This window comes from Motacilla alba, chromosome 1A (assembly GCF_015832195.1).
Source record: "Motacilla alba alba isolate MOTALB_02 chromosome 1A, Motacilla_alba_V1.0_pri, whole genome shotgun sequence".
Taxonomy (NCBI): Eukaryota; Metazoa; Chordata; class Aves; order Passeriformes; family Motacillidae; genus Motacilla; species Motacilla alba.
Window position 1 is genome coordinate 51,450,694 of NC_052031.1, and position 19,332 is coordinate 51,470,025.

The following is a 19,332-nucleotide window of genomic DNA, read 5'->3' on the forward strand; positions in this document are numbered from 1 at the left end:
GGAGCTGTTGCCTCCATTGAAGGCAGGAATGCCCTCCAGAGAGACCTTGATATATCAGAGGGCTGAGGAATCACCAGCTGTATGAAGTTCAGCAACAGAAAGTGCTGGATTCTGCACCTGGGATGGGACAATCTTGGATTTACAGACAGACTGGGAAATATGATGCTGGAGAGCAGTGCCATGGGAAGAGACCTGAGGGTCCTGGTTCATGGCAAGTTGAACACGAGCCAGCAGTGCCCTGGCAGACAGGAGGGCCAACCCTGTCCTGGGAGGCATCAGGTACAGCATTGCCAGCCAGGCAAGGGAGGGACTGTCCTGCTCTGCTCTGCACTGGGGCAGCCTCATCTCCAGTGCTGGGGGCAGTTTTGGGTGCCACAGGAAACATATTAAACTATCAGAAAGCATCCAAAATAGTGCCACAAAGATGGTGAAGGGCCTTGAGGGGAAGTCATATGAGGATTGGTTGAGGTCAGGTGGTCTGTTCAGCCTGGGGGAGACTGAGGAGAGACCTCACTGCACTTACAACTTCCTCATGAGGGAAAGAGGAGGGGCAGGCACTGATCTCATCTCTCTGGTGACCAGTGACAGAACCCAGGGAATGGCCTGAAGTCATGTGAGGGAAGGTTTGGGTTGTATATCAGGAAAATGTTTTTCACCGGAGGGGTTGGGCACTGCAACAGGCTCCCCAGGGAAGTGGTCACAGCACTGTGCCTGAAAAAGTTAAAAAAGCATTTGGACAATATTCTCAGGTAGATGGTGTGACTCTTGGGGATGGTCCTGCGCAGGGTCAGGACCTGGACTTGATTATCCTTGTGGGTCCCTTCCTACTCTGCATATTCTGTGATTCTGTGAAGGTTGCTGATGTTTTGTCTTCTATTCAAAACTCACATTAAATGAAAGGCATTGGAAAACTTCTTTCTGCCTCTCATCTCTTCATCATTAAACTGAAGCTCATGAGGCTTGTTTATATTCTGGATGAGTCAAGAATTTCTTGTAGAAGTGCAAAGGGGGAAAAGTCCATGTTTGTCTTTAGAGGGAAAAAAAAGTAAAGACCAAAGAATTTTGGCACAAAACAAAACAATACATACTATTTTTGCCAAAGTCATCTGAGAGCTGGTTTAGATCCCTGATGTCCCCAGCTTCTATGTAGGAAGTTCACTGCTTGAGCCACACCTCTAATCCAGTGGCTGTGGTTGTGGAAGTGTGGAAGCAAACTTCTGTTGTGAATTAGATAATGACAAAAGGAGAGCAAATACAGCATGAAATATCACATCAGGCTACTCAAGCAAAATGCAAGAGAAGCTAGCTTTGAAGATATTTCATACACACCCCTGGCATATTACCAGAAGCAGATGTGGGTATTCTTACAATAAAAGGTCCCATATTTCTGCTGAAAAAACCTCAAACATTTTGCGGCACAATTTCTGACCATTGGTTTCAGCCATTGAGATGAGTCATCCATCTCATACGCAGGTATCTATTAAAATTTAAGTTTATATAAGGAGTATTTGAAACGCAAATTAGCTGGGAGACATATAACAAGCTTCTATTTACTTATGTGGAGACCTAACTTTATGGTTATCACATTCTTCTACTGTTTTTTTTTAAGTGGTAAGGGAGTAAATTTTGCGTTAACACTGTCCTCAATCACAGATATTTTTAAAAAGCATTTCTGTGTAACATGTGCTCTTGAAATTTTCAATGTAGGCTCACAAAAGTAAGTGAATGAAGTTTCCTATTACAATGAATGTGTTTCTAGTAAGCATCTCATAAAATTCACATATGCAGCCTACAGCAGAAAGCTCTGTAATTATCTGACAGCTACTTTTTGGATTTTTTTGTATATTCCTTCTTGCTAAAGCCACAATTGCTTGTTATCACTGCTATGCTGTTTGCTTTGTTCAGTGAGCTTTTCATGCCGGATGGTGTCAACATGGTGATGGTAGAAGATGCATCATAATGAAAAATCCCTTTTCTTTACTCCTAAATGTCTCTTGAGTGCTCCCCTGGTGATATGAGACTGGGAGACCTACAAGAACAAATCAGAAAATGATTGTGTGTCTCAGAGCATGGTGGAGTTAACAAAGGAGTCATAGAATCAGAAGCTCCATGCACCGGTGTAATTTGTGTGCCATGGTGATTATTAATAGTCCCTATGTATTAAGGGAATAATACAGATTTGGTGCTGGCTTGTGACTAAAAGAACAGCTGGCTGCAAGGAAGCCGAGCTCCCTCTCCAACAGCAATACAGACTGTTGCTGTCTATTCTCATATTTTGTGACTACAGAAGCCCATAGTGTCTGTGACAAACTCAATAAGCTATTTCAGATCCCATCAGGCAGCTCTGCTGTTTCCAAATTTCCAGGGGATAGCTTCCAAGTTCACCAACCTTCTCCTCTTTTTATGCAGAGTGGGAGGGATGAGGACCTTTTGAATAAATCATATTTGAAGTTTCTAGGCCAAACCATTCATGAGCTGTTGCATGACAGAAAAGCAAGAATTATTTCAAATTGTTCCAGATATGATTGACATCAAAAGTTTCAAGCTCCCTATTTCACAGGCTGTTTCTCTGCTTTTCTTTCAGTGTACCCACAAATAAATTACCCCCCTTCTGGAGACTATACATGTGACAGACTTTTGAGAATATGAAGTGAGACAAATGGTAAGTTCTCAGAAATTCTGCCAGTGAGTGCTTTGGAGGTGCCTTCATATATTATCTAATTAATGGACTTTTACTTTTAAACTAAACTGGCTCAGCATAAATAAATTCTCGCCACAATCTTAATTATGCAGAGGTTACTTCTTCTCACAAATCAAAAACTTGACTGAAGCCCAAGTATTCACAACAGGTCATCGTGATCTGAATCAGTGAGTTGTCACAGGTGGGATGCTAAATTGTCCTTCCTTCGTTACATTTAATGAAAATGTGCGTGCCGAGGAAATTGCTCTGAATAGAGATGAACAATTAAGAGAACCAAATGTATGTAGGTGAGGGGGAGCAAAAGTGTTCCTGCTGAATGTGTTGGACGTGTTCGGACAAGCTTCTCATTTAAAAGCAAAATTCCTGTTGCTTTGTTTTCTAGATTGTAACACCAGAGCAGAAGCAACTCTACTGGGATACAAACCTTCAGGGAGGGAAGGACAAGAAAGATATTCCCAAGAGAAAAGTAGGGGTAGGAACAGGGAGATAAGTTGCAACAGTGAAATGAAGAATTAGAGGAGAAGGGCCAGCAAATTTATGAGGAGGGAAGATGAGTGGAAAGAATGCAGAAGGGTCACAGCATGACTGTAGTTGCAGCTGCCAAATTGGGAAATCCTTTATTTTATTCCTTTTTTTTTTTTATGTAGACAGAATGCACATACTCTATCTGTGTGACTTTGAATCCCTTCCCTCAATGACTGTTGAACCTGCTGCCTGGTTTCAATCCAATTTAATGAAAATGAAAGAGACATAGGGGATAATTAAGTTCTTAATTTTTAATGCAAATAGCTGCCTAGGAAGAAGAGATTTTGAGAGCCATAAATGTAAGAAAGACTGCAAGAGAAGTCAACATTTTACTGGAGAGTAGAGAATCCATGCAGAATCCATCATGGATCAATTGCCCAAACACATGCAACACTTCAATCAGAAGTTATATTCTCCTGGAAATTGCAGCTGAGTACAATACACAAATCCAAATAGCTTATTCTGGTATTCATTTCTTTTTTATCATAAATGAAAACTCAAGTAGCATCTCTGGGTTTTTGAAATTACAGTGATAGAAGGACCAAGTTTTTCAGTGTTGTGGGCTCTGCAATTAGTGTGTAGCCCAGGAATTCTTCCTCAGACATAACAACTACCTTTTGGCTGTGATTACTACTGACAATGTACAAAGAAGTTCCACATACCTGTGTTTAGGACTGCCATAGTGTGTATCTACTGAAAAATCCAAAATTGTAGACAGTAAAGCAAGCTCTGAAGTTGCTGACACTTAAATGTCTAGATATAAAGGAATGCACGGCTTACCATGAAACCAAGGTCAGGTATTTCTCTTTATACCTGTACAGATGCACTCCTGGTTAATTCCAGTTAAGTTAATTATACATATTTACAATAAAACTTGCAATTTTCAGCCTACTGCTATGTGATCATAACAGACACAAACCTTGCACTAATTTGGTTTACTTTGCTAGAAGAGATTTAAGCACTCTGGATGAGATTCTCAGGTAGTGAAAACCACTGTTTCTGTGCTGATTTTCATTAATGATGCCAATTAACATTAGCAGAGAATGTCCCTTCTTTTGTTTATTCCCCATGTCTCTCATTATCCCTCATCACGGCTCCTAATATGGATACAGCCTAATGAAAAATATTCCATTCATACAAAACAAGAAGAAGAAACCCACATACCAGCTGCATTTCTTTCCTTCTGCCCTTTATCCAGTTTTAATTTTCATAAAGGAAATTAACTATAAAGCCCTGAAAGGAGTTAGGACTTTCTGCAAAGAAAACACTGCTACAAGCACACTGTACGATTGCTAGATAATTCATACAAACTTTCAAGGCTGCAGGAGTATATTGGTCCTTTAGCTCCAAAAGACACAGTTCATCATTCTCTCCTTCCTCAATTTCCAGTACCCAGAATCCAGTTTTTTTTTCACTCTCCCAGTTTCAAAATATGCTTGTAATTACTATTCAAGCCCTTTTCCTATTTCTAGAATATTGTGTCTGAGGTTTCAAAGACATAAGGGAGTTAGACACATGACTCTCTGAGGCTGCTTTGAAACTTCAGCTCATGGCACTCAGAGATTATTTATTAGGCAGTGTGTACATACATCCCATATTGGCTCATAAACCATGTTGCTAAACACAAACTTCCATACATGAACTCTGCCTAGATTATATCTTCTATGCATTTCATAATTCAAATGGATTGGATTGATCACTCTGAGTCTAATGGATACAGTATTGTGCTGCTTCACCACATAATACTGCTACAAGATTTGACCATCCTCTGACATAACCAAAATAATCCTCTGATTATAGTACATTCAGAGCTCTTTACAACCTCTTGGAGAAAAACCGGTAATTGAAGTCCAATGGTGTACTTCTTTCAGAACCAAAAAAAGAGAAGAAGAAAGATTATAAAGGAAAAATAAAATAAGAAACTGCAGTGGTAAATGATGGAGGGTTATGTAGCGATGGGGTACATGGTGACAGACTGCAAAGTGTTCATCTTCAGCCATTCTGACATTTTTGAGAAGCAGAACATCTGTAAAGAAAGCAAAAGAATGGTTTTCTGATCACTAGCTGGACTGTAGCAAAATGCATTACAGCCATAACTCTTCTAGTGAAGCTTTTTGTTTGGGAATAATGCAAATTATCCTCATTACAATCAGATGGGATGGTTGTTAATATCTTTGCATAATTAGAAGCTATTTTCCTTAAATACAGTTTATGAATGAACTTTCCAAGGAGATTTATATACTGGGGTAACACTGAGTCATTTTCATCTGGAGGGACATGCTGAAGGTTAGACAATTCAACATTTTAATTTAAAGATGAACCACCTTACGCCCTACTTATGGTAAGAATTTTGATCCCAATCCAGGTATGTGCAAAGGGCACTTTGCTAAATTCAAGTGCATGAGTGGTCCCAAGGGCAAACATGCCAAAATTAATTTCAAAGCCATAAATGACCAGCACCCAGCAGGAATTATGCCATCTCACTGCAACATTGAAGTGCTTCCTATGCAATTGAGTTTGCATAAGGAGGTATCAGATGGAGTAATTTTCTTGCTTCGCAGGTAACCCCCCCCTTTGCTTTCAGACTAAATCACTTCCAAGACTAATCATGAATAATAAAAAATTATTGGTGAGAGAGAATCTTAAGAGATTTGATCCAACCACAGTTAAAATATTCTTGTGCCATATGTCGTGTCCACTTTAGTCTCAGCAAAGCCAGTGACAATAAATATTTTCAAGGATCTGTCTATAACTCACTTCCCCTATTCTGCATTCAAGCAAGACCTAGGATCAGAATTGCAATTCTCTGCCTCTCTTGGCTACTAATTTCTGTGCAGAAGAGTACAGCTCTGCATGGGGCCTCTGAAATGCCAAGACCAAAGAGTAGGTCTGCACCCAAGCAGTTGTATCAACTTCAGTGGTGCTTCTAAACATAAGACTGGAGGGTAGAAACGTTTTGGATTGAAATAGGTGATGTGGGTCAGTATGAAACACATCTCTTAGCATAGGCCAGATGCAAAGAAAAGCTTTTCAAGACAATGCATGCTCTGAGTAGAAAGCCCACCAAATGACAACAGACAAGAAAATTGCCCCTACTAGTGGTCTTGAATTCTGAAATCATCATTGCTCAGCCATACTAGTGAGACCCTTCTTAGCCAGAGCTACCAAGATCAGTGTGATTTTATTTGGTTTGGCATTTGTTTTGTGGTTGTTGTTTTTTTCTTTCCCATATACATGGCTTCAGCAGTCCATGGGATAGAGTTATTGTTTGTTATCCTTGCACAGCTTGTGCCCAAGTACTTTTAAGGACAAAAGAATGTCTACCATAAGGCAGGAAGATAAAACAAAATGGTGTTCTTTAAAATAACAAAAAAGGCTTGAAATAGGGCTTGAGATCTCTTGTGAAATCATCAATCTTGACTGTGAACCCTGCAATGAAGTGAGTTTTTGGTAAGGATGGTGAACACAAAGTACAGCAGTAAGGAAGGACAGTCTGCCTTCTTCCCACATGGCGCCTTGGGCGGGAGGGGGGACAAAGCTGCTGCAGACAAGCTGCCAATGCCGTTTCAAATGTGACAACACACCATTTCTGGGAAATAAGATCAACTTGATCTTCAGAGGGAGAAGTTTCCCTTTGTAATGGACCAAGAACAGTCAAAGAAGTTGGAAAATATAAAAACAATAGGGAAATCACAGCAGTTAAGAAGGTCGTACTGTTTCAGGACTGTGGAGGGAGGGGATATTCATTCAGGGAAAATTAGCTGCAAGAGTGTGGGTGTCTGCTGTGAGATCCTGATCATAGTACCTGCCTCTGGAATGATTGGCTGCAGACCTATGAGCAGCTTTTATGACATGGTTTTCCCAGTCATTTTGTTGATTTCATGGATGGCCTTAGATTTGGGAGCATAGTGGCAAGTAGAATATGTGTTGCTTTCATTTCAAGGAACAGGAAATTTTGCTACTGCCTATCTGCTGTTCAGGGGAGGTAGACTTTGTCACTCCCAATTTCTCCACAAGGGTTTTGGTAGCTGTGATGTAGGGATATCTGCCACAGGGAGCATGCCATGTCCTATCCCTTCCTCTGCCAGGATGCTGGTTGACGTGAGACATTTCTTGGGAGCAAGAGGCTCCAAAGATATGAGAGGACCATTGAACCTGCTAGGAGGTCCTGCCTTTCCTTTAAGCTCTTGAAGGTATGAAGAAGGCCTCCAGAGGTGAGAAAGGAAAGGCTCCTTCTCACAGAGTTTGCAAAGCGTGTTTTTCCTAGTGGCCCCAAAGGGAAGTTTGAACCTCTGAGCTGCAGCATTAATTGCCAGAGCTAAGACTGGGTATGATAAAGAAAGAAGTGACATTGTATATTAAAACCTGTCTTTTCATATCTCTCTGGACATAATGTGACTTGACATCACATCCTCATCCAACAGAGCATCCAGAGATGGCAATGGAAATAGCTTGTGCAAGCACTTGGAGACGCTGAAGCCCCTAAGTACATCAGGGACTCAGCAAGCTAAGGGGCAACACAAGCTCCCAGCACAAGCACTGCCTACAGCTGAACTGAGATGAAGAGGCTGCCTTCTGGGGATGTCATTCAGGGTCACGAGGTGGCACTCACACAGAAATCAAGAGGGCTTGGAAATACTTCCTGCTGCGGCCAAAAGCATTAGACAAACCCTTTAGGAACCAGACATGGCCTTATGGGACACAAGAGATTGAAGGTGCTGGCAGCTGCCAAGGTATCTGTGGTATAACAGGAGCTGGGGTTGGGGCCAGACAACATGGCCAGGACTCATGTCACTGCTTCAAAACCTGCCACCTATCTCCAGTCTGCCTGATTCCGGTGGAACATGAGGCAGCTGTGAGATCCAGTGCATGGTTATAGCTTACATATCTCTGCAAAAATGGACCACTGTATAATGGGTATTGAAGGGAAAAACTGCACCATTCATGTTGTTTAAAGCAGTTTGGTACTGTGACAGTGTGTTGTTTTACTAAATGACATGTAATTAACTGCCAGTCAACTATATATTCAGGATCAATATCAGCAATACAATGATTAAATAAGATCAGGCTCTTAAAAAATACTACTGTGCCAACTCGATTTTGCAGCATCTTTTTACAACTAGTCCAAATTTTCAAACTATGCATCTGCCAGTAGAATCTCTCATCAAACAAAGGACATGCAAGTTTCCCTTTTCCTTTGGGGGCTACAGGTGCTTGAGTGTTTAGAGATATCCTTATCCCTCTCTACAACCTGTTAGTGCTGATGCAAAAGCCCCCCCTGAGGCCACACACCTTTGCAGCCCTATGTACGAGGCTGCTCCAGGGATGCTGTGAAGATTCAGCTCTCTCTGGCATGGGATGAGGTCACAATCCCACAAGGGTCAACTCCTCGCACAGTCAGTCCAAGTTGTTTTGCCATCAACTGTGCCTTGTACATGGTGAATATGCAAAGTGATGTAATGTGTTTCATTTGCTGACTTGTTTCTTTCAACTTTTAACTAGTCAACAAATGTTTGCACTTTGTTGTTCTGCAGATTCAATTGTTAAAGTTAATAGGGAAAAGCTCACTTGGCTAAGTCATGTTTGTGGTCACTCCTGGTCACTGGCTAAGAGTGCAGTGTGTGTGTGAGGAGAAGAAATCATGTGGGAGAGAAAGAGCTTGTTTCTTTTACAGTAGAGAGGATATTCTCTAAATCATAGTTGTATTTTCAGTGGCTGGAAGAAAAGATGCTTCCTTCTATGGCAGTTCTTCCATATGAATGTAAATATTTAATTCCTCAAAAGCTCAATACCTGTTTTTTTAAAATGTGACTTTAATAAAAATATATTTTCCTTCAAGTGGGTTGTTTAATCTTAAGTGAGAAATTGAATTGATCTAATATAGAATATAGTAAGGTAATGATTTTAAAATAGCCCCATCAAACCAGTTATTGCCCTGAGGTGTTACAAATAAATGAAAATGAACTGACTGTGTAATGATCATATTTACTGTCTTCTTACTGTAACTGCTAAAGGTTCCTGTGTCTGTATGGTCTTCTGGTGACCCACTTTGCCCCCTGAATTAAGAAAGCCATATATATGCGTGCTTACTCAAAATCCCAAAGCAGGGAAGTTTTAGGACAGGAGAAAAAGGGAAGGGGCTGTAGTGACAGTAGGGATAAAGCACTGGGGCACATGACAGACTTCAGGTGATACATGCTCTTCCTCCCATTTCCAGTGCATGCTCCACTACCAAGTCCCATATCAGAGCCTGGTTTCACACACACCTGTAATATCGGACAAAGTGAGAACAAGCACTGTTAGAAATACCATGTCTCCTGAGCTTTTGGGCCAAAGCTATCAGCTACATTTTAGCTATTCAAGGGGATAGTTACAGATGCAGCTCATGGAATGGTTCTGCTGCTTATAGTGCTGCTCTGTGCCCAGGGACTGGGGCATGTGTTGAATAGGCTTGCAGTAGGCATCTCTGAGAGCCAAGATGCAATTACTTTGTAAAATTAAAGCTCATTTCCTCCACTGTTAAAGACAATGTACACGATCACTGCCACCAAGTGATTATATTTAAAGTCAAAGGATGCAGAGGGAATGCCAATTCTTTTGGTCTGCATTCAGTCACAGCTGCGAGGGATTAAGAGTTGTTTAAAAATCTCTTAAATGCCTGCCAAAAGTTGCCAATCACTAGAACCAATAGGTGCTTATCATTCCATGCATTGTTAGAGATATTGGAAATTACACAGCCACAGATGACCACATTCTTCACACAAAACAAGTGAGTGGGAAGTCCAGCAGAAAGGATTTGAGGTCCTTCCATCCACTTTTACTATGTTCATTGCTGAAAGCCTTTTCATCTGCATCTTCAAGCATCTGCACAGAAGCAAACATTAACCCAAATTGTTCTGTGGCTAGACCCAGCAAGCCTGTTGAGCCTGAGAGTTTAACCTGGAAAAATCTACAGCAAAGGTGAAGAGTAGAAAGAAACTTGTATTCCTTTCCCTTCACCTCTTTATATATGTATATGCATCTGTGTTTATGCCTTAGGCTGTAGCACTTCATATTTTCTTTAGAACCCATTTTCTAAAATGAGCAGTTTTCAAGAAGACCATCACTTCTCTTTGCAAAACTTCACAAAAGTTAAGTTTCTTCTTTTAAGCAAGATTAAGGAAAAATTGGTAGTTTTGCAAAGTAGATAAGCAAAGTAAAGGTACATAGCACCAGAATAACTGGCAGTGCTGAGTAGAAATTGCAATGTGAAGTCAGATAGCAGACTTCAGTATTCAAAGGAGTTTTGATTTCACCCCTCTCTTTTCTCTTGGTTAGCCTTCTCCATAACAAGCTGCATTTTCAGGTGAAGATGCTTTTCCACTTCATTGTTGGCCAACAGGTGTATTTTTGTGGGAACATTTGAAGAAAATCTGTTCCATTTTTCTCAGCTCTGGGAGAAGAGCCCCTTTTACTCATCTCACTGGGTTTTGTGTCACTTCCTGCAGCAGGCTGAAAAAACTCCCCTCAGCACAAAAAGAAAATCATCAGTTTCTTTCCCTCCTTACACACAGATAATTAAAAAGCTCCTAAATCTGCAGCTCGGAGTGTCTGTTGTGAGGTTGCATAAGGTGCACGTCCATGTTCAGCCTGCAGAGAATGGGCTAGATAAGGAAATCTGAAAGACTTAAATGTCGTTCACAGTCAATCAGCATCAAGCAGGAATTTCGGCAGACCTAATCAACCTTTTGTGACACCACAATGAATATACACTCTGCCCAAAATAGCTGCCTCTGGGACAATTTGCATGAGAGATATGCATGCATTCACATCAAACTGAGCAGCTTCAGATGGAGAAGCTTAAAAACTCAAGTGGTGAAACTTTTAATAACTCATTTCAGCTCCCTGCCCCCAACTTTTCCATTAATATTCCCATATTCTCTCCCCTTTAAATAGGAACGTTAAGTGCAAATAAATAAAACATTAGGCTGACAAAATTACTTATATTGTGGCAGCAGCTGGAGGCCCTGATAAATACCTTGTGATTCTAGGTCCTGTATGAACGGGCAGTACTGAGACAGTGTTGGCTCCAGAGACAGAAAGCTGAAGTTTCTGACAAGGTGCAAGCAGCCAATGGGGAGGAGGTGAGGAAAGATGGAACAGGACAGGCAGCTGTATTTTCTTCCATTAGTAAACATGGAACACTTTGGGGGTTTTCACTTTATGTTCTTTATTTGTATAAGTAGACATAAGCTATTATTTATTGCGCTATATATTGTAATTGAAGGTTCTTTGAACACACTGGGTGTTATGAAAAATGACTTTTCAGAATTACAGGGTGGGTGCCAGAAGCTTAATAGTACTTTGGACTGCTGTTTGCTGTTTGTCAACAGGGGAAGAAACTTCTAAGCGTAGCTGTTCAGAAAAGCTATTAACATGACTTCTGGACTGTGTTTTTCATTATCCAAGCAGAATTTGCATAAACAAGCTGGACAGTCAGTGAAAGAATTGTCACAATAACATGGGTCAGAGCATTGCAGCAAAAGTTGCAAGTGTTCCAGGGTGCTGGGAGCAGGCAGTCAGTGCTGGTCACAGAACCTGACAAAATGTATGCGTAACCCCAAATTCTGTTGAACCACACATAGGGGAAAGAGAACATTTGAATTTTTATGCAAATTAATGTTTCTGGATGAAGAATTCCGTCTTTGTGATCTCTCTTAACTGCGCAAGTTGGAGAAGGAGCCTTCCCTTATATGGTCACTAGGAAAATGTATATAGGCTGATGATTGGAGTAGAGGAGAAAAGTGGAGTATTTGTCCTTTTGCTTAAGAGAGACATTTCTATAGACAATCTAAATGGAGTAATATGTTGTAATCATTGGTACTTGACAGTGGCTATTGCTATTATCCAATATTTACTTGCAAAGAAACTTGCATCAATCTTTGGCCTCCTTTGTTTAATAAAAGAAATGTCTTTCATCACTCTGTCAGTCCATTCATTAAAAAAAACCCAAAAAACAAAAAACCCAGAGCCATTTTCTCTAAATGCATCTTACTTTGAGAAAGAGGTCTCAGCTATGTTTTGATCATTCAAGCTTCACCAAAATACATGTTCAGAAAGACCTATGAGCAAATCTGCCATGTGAGCCCTGTGCAAAGAAGCATATCCTTATCCGTGCCCTCCAGGGCAACAAAGGCTTCAGCTAGAGGTTTCATATTCTAAAATAACTGCAAATCGTGTCACGAGACACAAGTCAGTGAAAACCCAGGCTTTGTTAACCATACTGCTCACGTGGCCAACTTGATTTTTAATATGAGGATGAAAAAAAGCTATTAAAAACCCGACTTTATACTCTGAAATTGGTTCTTTTCTATGCTGTGTGAAAATTTGCATGTGGTTATGCTAATCTGTGTTTCCCAGTATGGGAGCTGCATATCCTGCTTGATGGTAACCACACTTAAGAACAAGACTCTGAATGTGATCTCTTTTGAAAAACTGCAGACTTTTATTTTGGAAGCCTAATAAAGACTTAGAAGTCCAACTCTTGGCACTTCTTTGTGCAGATTTTTGTCCTTCATATGTCAGTTATAGTACTTGCGGGCTGTATGCCCTTGCTGTCAGGGTATTGCAGGTACACACTGCAGGTGGCTTTTCCTGCATGGTCCCCTTCATGCAATTCCTCCAGAATGAATTTCAGGGCTTGGCTAGAAGAAAACACAGATGGTGTAGAGCAACGTGTCTGCATCAGGGAAGAGTGCTGCACTTCTGCTTCTTAAAAAGCAGCTTCTGCAGAGACCCTCCCTCCCTGGGTTGTGACTCCTCAGCCTGGCAAATTCCACACAGCCTGAATTCAGTCAGCCCTTCTGGTTGGATTTCACTTTTGCCCACAGCCACTTCTGGCCTCATCTCTCTGCATTAGCATGTTCCAAGCAGTGAGTGACAGCTGGGTTACTGAACAGCAACAAAGGACCTCTTAGGGAAATTGGCCCCTCTTTCCCTCTGCTTCTTTCTGACCAGAGAGATACTCATTAGTTCAACTGATACTGTGAACTTTATCACTTTAATGTATTGCCTCCTCTTTATGTTGCAGTAAGAAAAAAATGATGCTAACATTAGAAGCCTATCTATTAAAAGAACCAGAGAAGAATCACTTTGGAAAACTTAAGAAAAAATCTAACAAAACAAATCTCTATTTCTTTTCAGATTAGTTAAATAAGGATTCTGAAATATCCGTAGAAAGCTGAGACACAGACAGAGCATTAGAGTTTATTGCTGGTGCTGGAAACAACTGTTGAGAGCACAAGGCCTTTTCTCCTGCAAAGCTAATCCTCTGTCAAACTCAGAACATCCAACAACAGCTTTATTTCGTGTGGGGTGGCAGAACACCAGGGTGGATTCTAAAGTTGAAACCCTGTGACATGGCTTTCAGCAGTGTTTTGGGCTGGTTTGCAAGCCCTCTTCTTTAAGCAGTACAATGACAAGGGGTAAGAAGTTGCAGCACCACCAGCTCTTACAGTATGTTTGTGAATAGTAACTAACAAAGTAAGGAGCAATCTGCATGCTCCATGTGTGAATCTTTCAGACATGCAATGATGCTGTAGAGCAACATAAGGATTTGTGCCACAGCAGCAGGGGTCATTTAAAAGGTGTTGCACCCAGAAGTGCCAAGGACTGCCACCCTGTAAAAGGAGAGATCTGATTTCAAACCAGTACTGAGAAGCTTGCTCAACCTTGAAGGTCAGCTCCATCTGGAGAGAGAAATAAACTTGGAGAGGGGACAGAAAACATTGAGTTATCTGTTACTTGCAATTCTCTTATAAATAATGAGGAAAAGGGAGAGTGAAGTACTGTCCTTTCAATAAATCTTGAATTGTGGATGGGTTGAAAAAAATTAGAAAGTAATAAGGAAAAAGCAATATTTGTAAGCACAGTATATTAAAGAGAAAAAACCCAACATTGTAATAGTAGAAGAAAGGACAAAACAATGAAGTAATTTTATGGAATCAAGATTAACTCCTATGTTTTTACCTGGTGATTCTTCAAGTTCCTAATATTCCAAAACTTGGTCTTTTTTAAGCACCTGTTTTAGAAAGCCCCATTTTCATGAAATATGACATGAAAGTCATGAAAAGCAACAGTGAAGAAGGCACTGTATTTTATATCTTGCGCAGGTGTGCAAGCCAAAGGGTCATCATGCTGCTTAGAAAAAAGCTGTCCAACATGTCTATCATTTATTTATGTACTGCTAACAATCTAATTTAAAGACAAATTCAGCAACTAGTCTCTTCTTCCAATAGCGTTCTCTGGAACCTATCTTAACAGAAAAGTAATGCACAGAAAGTTGAAGTAGTTCAGAAATCAGGAGCAAGGAGACTGGAAACAGACTAGAGAGGGTCAGAAACATGAATGTTAGAAGATGTGTCTTGAGAGACTTACCAAGGGAGTTATTTACAGGGTGCCCACGATAGCAGGTGATAGGGCTCTCAATGACGCAGTGCTAAGGTCCAAATAATCTGGTAATGATCTCTCTCTCACATTTCTCTTCCTTTCCTTTCTCTCCTTTTCTGCATTTAGGAAAACAGGAGGTGCATCAGTTCACAAGAACATTTCCAAAAGATATTTTCTCTAAAATAGACCTTCTTCTTTGAAGGACTCAGTGCTTTAGTTGGAAGATGGCTTACCAGAAAGCACTTTGTATTGAAAATATTCTGAATTTCTAATATATGCTCTGATGGAGAGAAGCTCTAAGTCAGTTGACGCAGAGCAGATTACAGTATGTTGTTCCAGATTGTTCTGGCACAAAATTAGCTCTACCTTTCACAGTAATTAATTGCTTTTCTACAGGGGGAAAAGCTTTGTCGCCTGGTTTTGAGTGAGTTTCATCAGATATACTCTCCCCACCACTGTCTCCATGCAAAGACTGTGCTGTTCTGCAATTTTTTTGTTCCTTTCTCCATCACAGTCTCAGTGAAACAGACAACTTGAAGCTGCTGAAGATGAAGCAACAACTTCAAGTAGACAAAGCTAAGTTACCTCACTTTTCCTTCCCCGATTGTCATTCATGTCAATTTTATATACATCAATGACATATATAAAACTCCTGTTTCCAGGAGTCAGAGAGGGGACTTAAATGATGCAAAGGCTGAGAGAATGAATTGGAGGAGTGAAGGGAACAAGACTTAGATTTTGGAAGGAAGAAAGTTGTTATTCAGAGGACCTGATTACTCGTCTCTGCCACATTTCATGCTTTTTTTACCTGCTGCTTTAAAGAAAGATGTAAAGAGCTTTTATGCTATTTTACAAGCACTAAGCTGACAGCAGTGGAGGCCAAAGCTTTCTCTTTAACCTCTCAGAGCTGAACAGGCTGTGGTAACCTGTCACTTATTGTGCCAAATCATCTTTCCAAGTCCACTCATTTTTAGTGATGGCTTGAAAATGTAATGTTTTGCTACTGTGGAATTTGTGTCTAGCTGGCAGCTCCTCTTTTTCCTGGCTTTTTCTGCTGCAACAGTGGCTGTTAGGACCATTTGTGGTGTTGGTAAATAGAAAACTTCATAAGAATGAGATCTGAGGCTATTCTTGACAATCTTTCCATGAAAAATTTGGTTTCCAAAGTTCAGCTTACCATCTTGTAAATTATGTCTTCTGAATAGGAGAAGCAAAAGTGTTGCTATTCTGAAGATTTTAAATGAAAACAGACTGTTTCACCTCCAAGACATCCACATGGTGAACTGAGGTACAGCAGTTCAGGACCCCACACTTTACATTAGTTCTCTAGGCTGGACTTATATGGACCCAGTTCCCATTTTCCACTAGAATGATGCAACTGGCATGAGGCATCACCAGCTTCTACCAAGTTGGAGGACATGATGCTTGAAATCATGAGATGTCATTCTTGTAGGAAACTCTGTGTAGAGTGAGAACTACATAGCAGCAGGTACCTGAACTACAGTTTCAGTATCATTTCATGAAGAAAACATTTGAATTTCAACAAGATATACTTCATGTGTTGATTTATTTGAGTTCAAAGCACTAAACCTCTCGATGTTTTTGAAAAAGCAGACTTGTTTGCACTCGTGTCAAAACTTTCTGCACTGTGTTTTCAACTGAGGCCAGGCAAGAGGCAAGCCATGACCAAAGCAGTCTTAAGAAAGTTGCTATTGAAAATAGTATGAAATAATTACCATAATCAATAAAAAGCTACTCTCTTCCCCCCCCCCCCCAAAAAAAAAAAAATTACCTGCAATGGAGCAGATACAAGAGATTTAATCTAGCAACACCTGTTAGGGCAATTTGCTGAGAGCTCTTTCTGCAGAGAATGGTAATGCAAAACACTTCCGTTTTGGCTTTTCCTTATCCTTCACTCTTTAATCCTTGCCCACATGTTTATGCTCCTATGTGCACCCATAAACTTTCCTTAGAGGTGGACCCAAATTTATCTTGGGTCTGATTCACTTCCCAGCATGAAACTGACTTAAAAACCCCAGGAATGTCAAGGCTATGATCAAAATGAGGGAGTCAGGCTTTTCCCATTGTTTGAATGCCTTGCCTTCACTCTGTGGGTGACTCTACTTCTAAGGAGCATTGCCCAAGCCAGGAGTTCTGAAGCAGGGGTTTAATTCCCACTCTTCCATAACCATGGTTTACAATGGTAAGCTTGATCTGCCATAGAGCTAAGGAAGGAGTAAGGTCCTCCTTTAAGGACCTAAAAAAAAGGGGGAAGAGATACCAGCGACTCCTCCACCATTCTCTCTCATGGGCACAGTGCCATTATTCCCATGGCAAGGGGAAAGAGGGGCCTTGGGACTCATTTTCAAAAGGAGCTTGTTCACATATTCAGTGACAGGGCAACCTTCCTTACTTGCCCGGAATGTGAAATCAGTGGGAGAATCACAAGAGGATGCAACAATTTTCAGGACCAGTTCTATGACAGAAGGTCAGATCCCAATAGTCCATAACTCAGGGCGCTTCATAAAATTCCTAAGAAAAAGTCAAGGGATTAGTGTCTGGAGCAAAGACCCATGTGTGTGTGACCCCACGCTTGCTCTCCCTCCATTACTTCCTCCTGCTGCAGTGAGGATCAGATCTCTGGGCTGCACCTGGCATCCATGGCAGAAGTGGTCAATCTGTGTCAATCCAGAATGGTCCAGAGCCTGGTGGTTAGAAATCTCTCAAGAAAGAAAGAAAGGTTCAATTCCCATGTCTTATGAAGTTCCTCACTCCAAGGAATCCACTGAGATTTAAAAGGTTATGAAAAGGTTGCCTGCAGTGAAACAGATGCAAAGAGAGGGGCGAATTTTAGGATGCTTCTGTCCTGTGTATTATCTGTAATGTAAGTCTAAGTCTGAGCAACCTGGGCTTAGCTGGAATCATGGATAGCAAACCAGTTCTTCCATCTCTTTCTCTGCAGATGCTGTTTTGGATCTGAGGGTCAGATGTGTAAAGGTTAGACTTCTCAAGACCAGACTTTTTCCCTGAATCCTTCCATAAAACATGTTGGGAGTGATGTCTTGTTTTTCTTTTCTCTATTTTTTCTTTTTTTTTTTTCTTTTTTAACCTAGCACACAAAAAGACCCCCTCATTTCAAATTTCGTTTGGTGCACAATGAATAAAGTGGAACATTGCAAATCATGAAGTTAAAAATTCAGGTGGAGGCTTCAGAACTACACAGGTGGCCAATGAGTCAGCACTGGCCAAAAGGACACTTACATACCATACCTTGGTCTGCTTGTTGCCATTAGCCAAGAATTAGGACCCCTGAATAAACCACACCAGAATTATGAGCCACCAGTGCAGCATGACAATGCAGGCATAGTCTCTGACAAATTGGCTTGCTCTCTGGCAACCTGAATTAAACAAGATGCAGCATTGGGGAGACATTCTTGTTTTGTGGCTTTGTTTAAAGTGAGGTTATGCTGAGGAAAGTGGTGATAAAAACAGCATTTCATGCACTAGGTCTCCCTAACTGAATGGCAGCCCTTATTTTTACTGACACGAATAAAATCTTACTACTGTCAGCACTGTAGTCAGGCAAAAGTGAGTTCTGGTCCATGTTGCCACATCCATCATGAAAACACACACTCCTCCTCCTTTTTGACCGCAGAATCATTGTTGTTAGTGATGATGTATGAAATAGAAGGAACATAACTTGATTGTGAGAAATTGCCTTGAACTTATATTTGCTGGCAGGTAAAAGCCTTATTTTGGAGTTTTAAATGAAGCATGTTTTGTATGGAAGTCACTGAGAGGGAATAAATAGGAAACACTAAGAATTCATTTTACAGACTCACTTTTCAGACTGTAACTATACTTTAAAAAGGAAAATGGGCTGAATTTAAACTCTGATGAAAGGCCCTGGACTGACAGTCCTGTGGAATAATGTTCTTGAGACACTGTACTCATAACTTTTGCCACAGTGGGAGTGTGCTAATTACCAGCTAATTACCAGCCAGTCTAGGGGCTGTTTCCCTTCCCTTCAGACTCCCGTATCATGTCAGAATACCATTCTCAGGAGTGAAGTCCAGAAATGGTGGCAGGCAAGGCCAAATGACTATAAATGGGTGTGTTAACCTACCTGTCATAGGCTCTTGTTGTACAGTGACTTCAAGTAATAACAACAGCAATCTGTGCCTCTCCCCAGTGGCCATTTGAGCTGGGAGGTGAGCTCAGTGTTAGTGCAACCACATGCCTTGCTCTGGTCAGCAACCTATTGCTGGTCAGCTTGTTGGTCCAGCAGCAAGCTTGGACAAGCAAGGCAACCACTGCGTTTTCATCCTGTCTCATTGCTGATTGTTTTCTGCAGATGGAGGGAACTGAAATTGTGTCATTTCTGAAACCTCTGTCCACAAAGAAATTAATTTGAGACAATTGGCTTGCTCAGGGCTGATACTGAAATTATTTACAATCACCTCATCCTGTTTGCTAGGGCTGCTGGGGAATGGGGAACCAACACAAATCTTCTCAGAGTTTACACTGAACAGTGTCTCCAAGAAAGGAACTGCTGCCAACCCTCGTGGATGAGTTGAAGGGCATCTGTATCTGTTGACTATTTGGAGATAACCTCTGCTTGTATGAGTCATGCAGGTGACATCCTTTGCATTAACTAAAAAGACAGCATGCAGCTAAGA

The 19,332-nt window shown here is 40.9% G+C and overlaps 1 long non-coding RNA gene across 1 annotated transcript in view; it reads left to right on the forward strand.

Annotated features, from left to right (window-relative positions):
- Nucleotides 1-1,342: 1,342 nt before the first annotated feature.
- The window catches only part of LOC119708575, a 51,783-nt gene continuing 33,793 nt past the window's right edge, over nucleotides 1,343-19,332 (forward strand). Inside the window, exons 1-2 of the long non-coding RNA XR_005259122.1 lie at nucleotides 1,343-1,473; nucleotides 2,585-2,662. This is a non-coding gene — a long non-coding RNA (uncharacterized LOC119708575). The remainder of the gene's footprint in view (nucleotides 1,474-2,584; nucleotides 2,663-19,332) is intronic.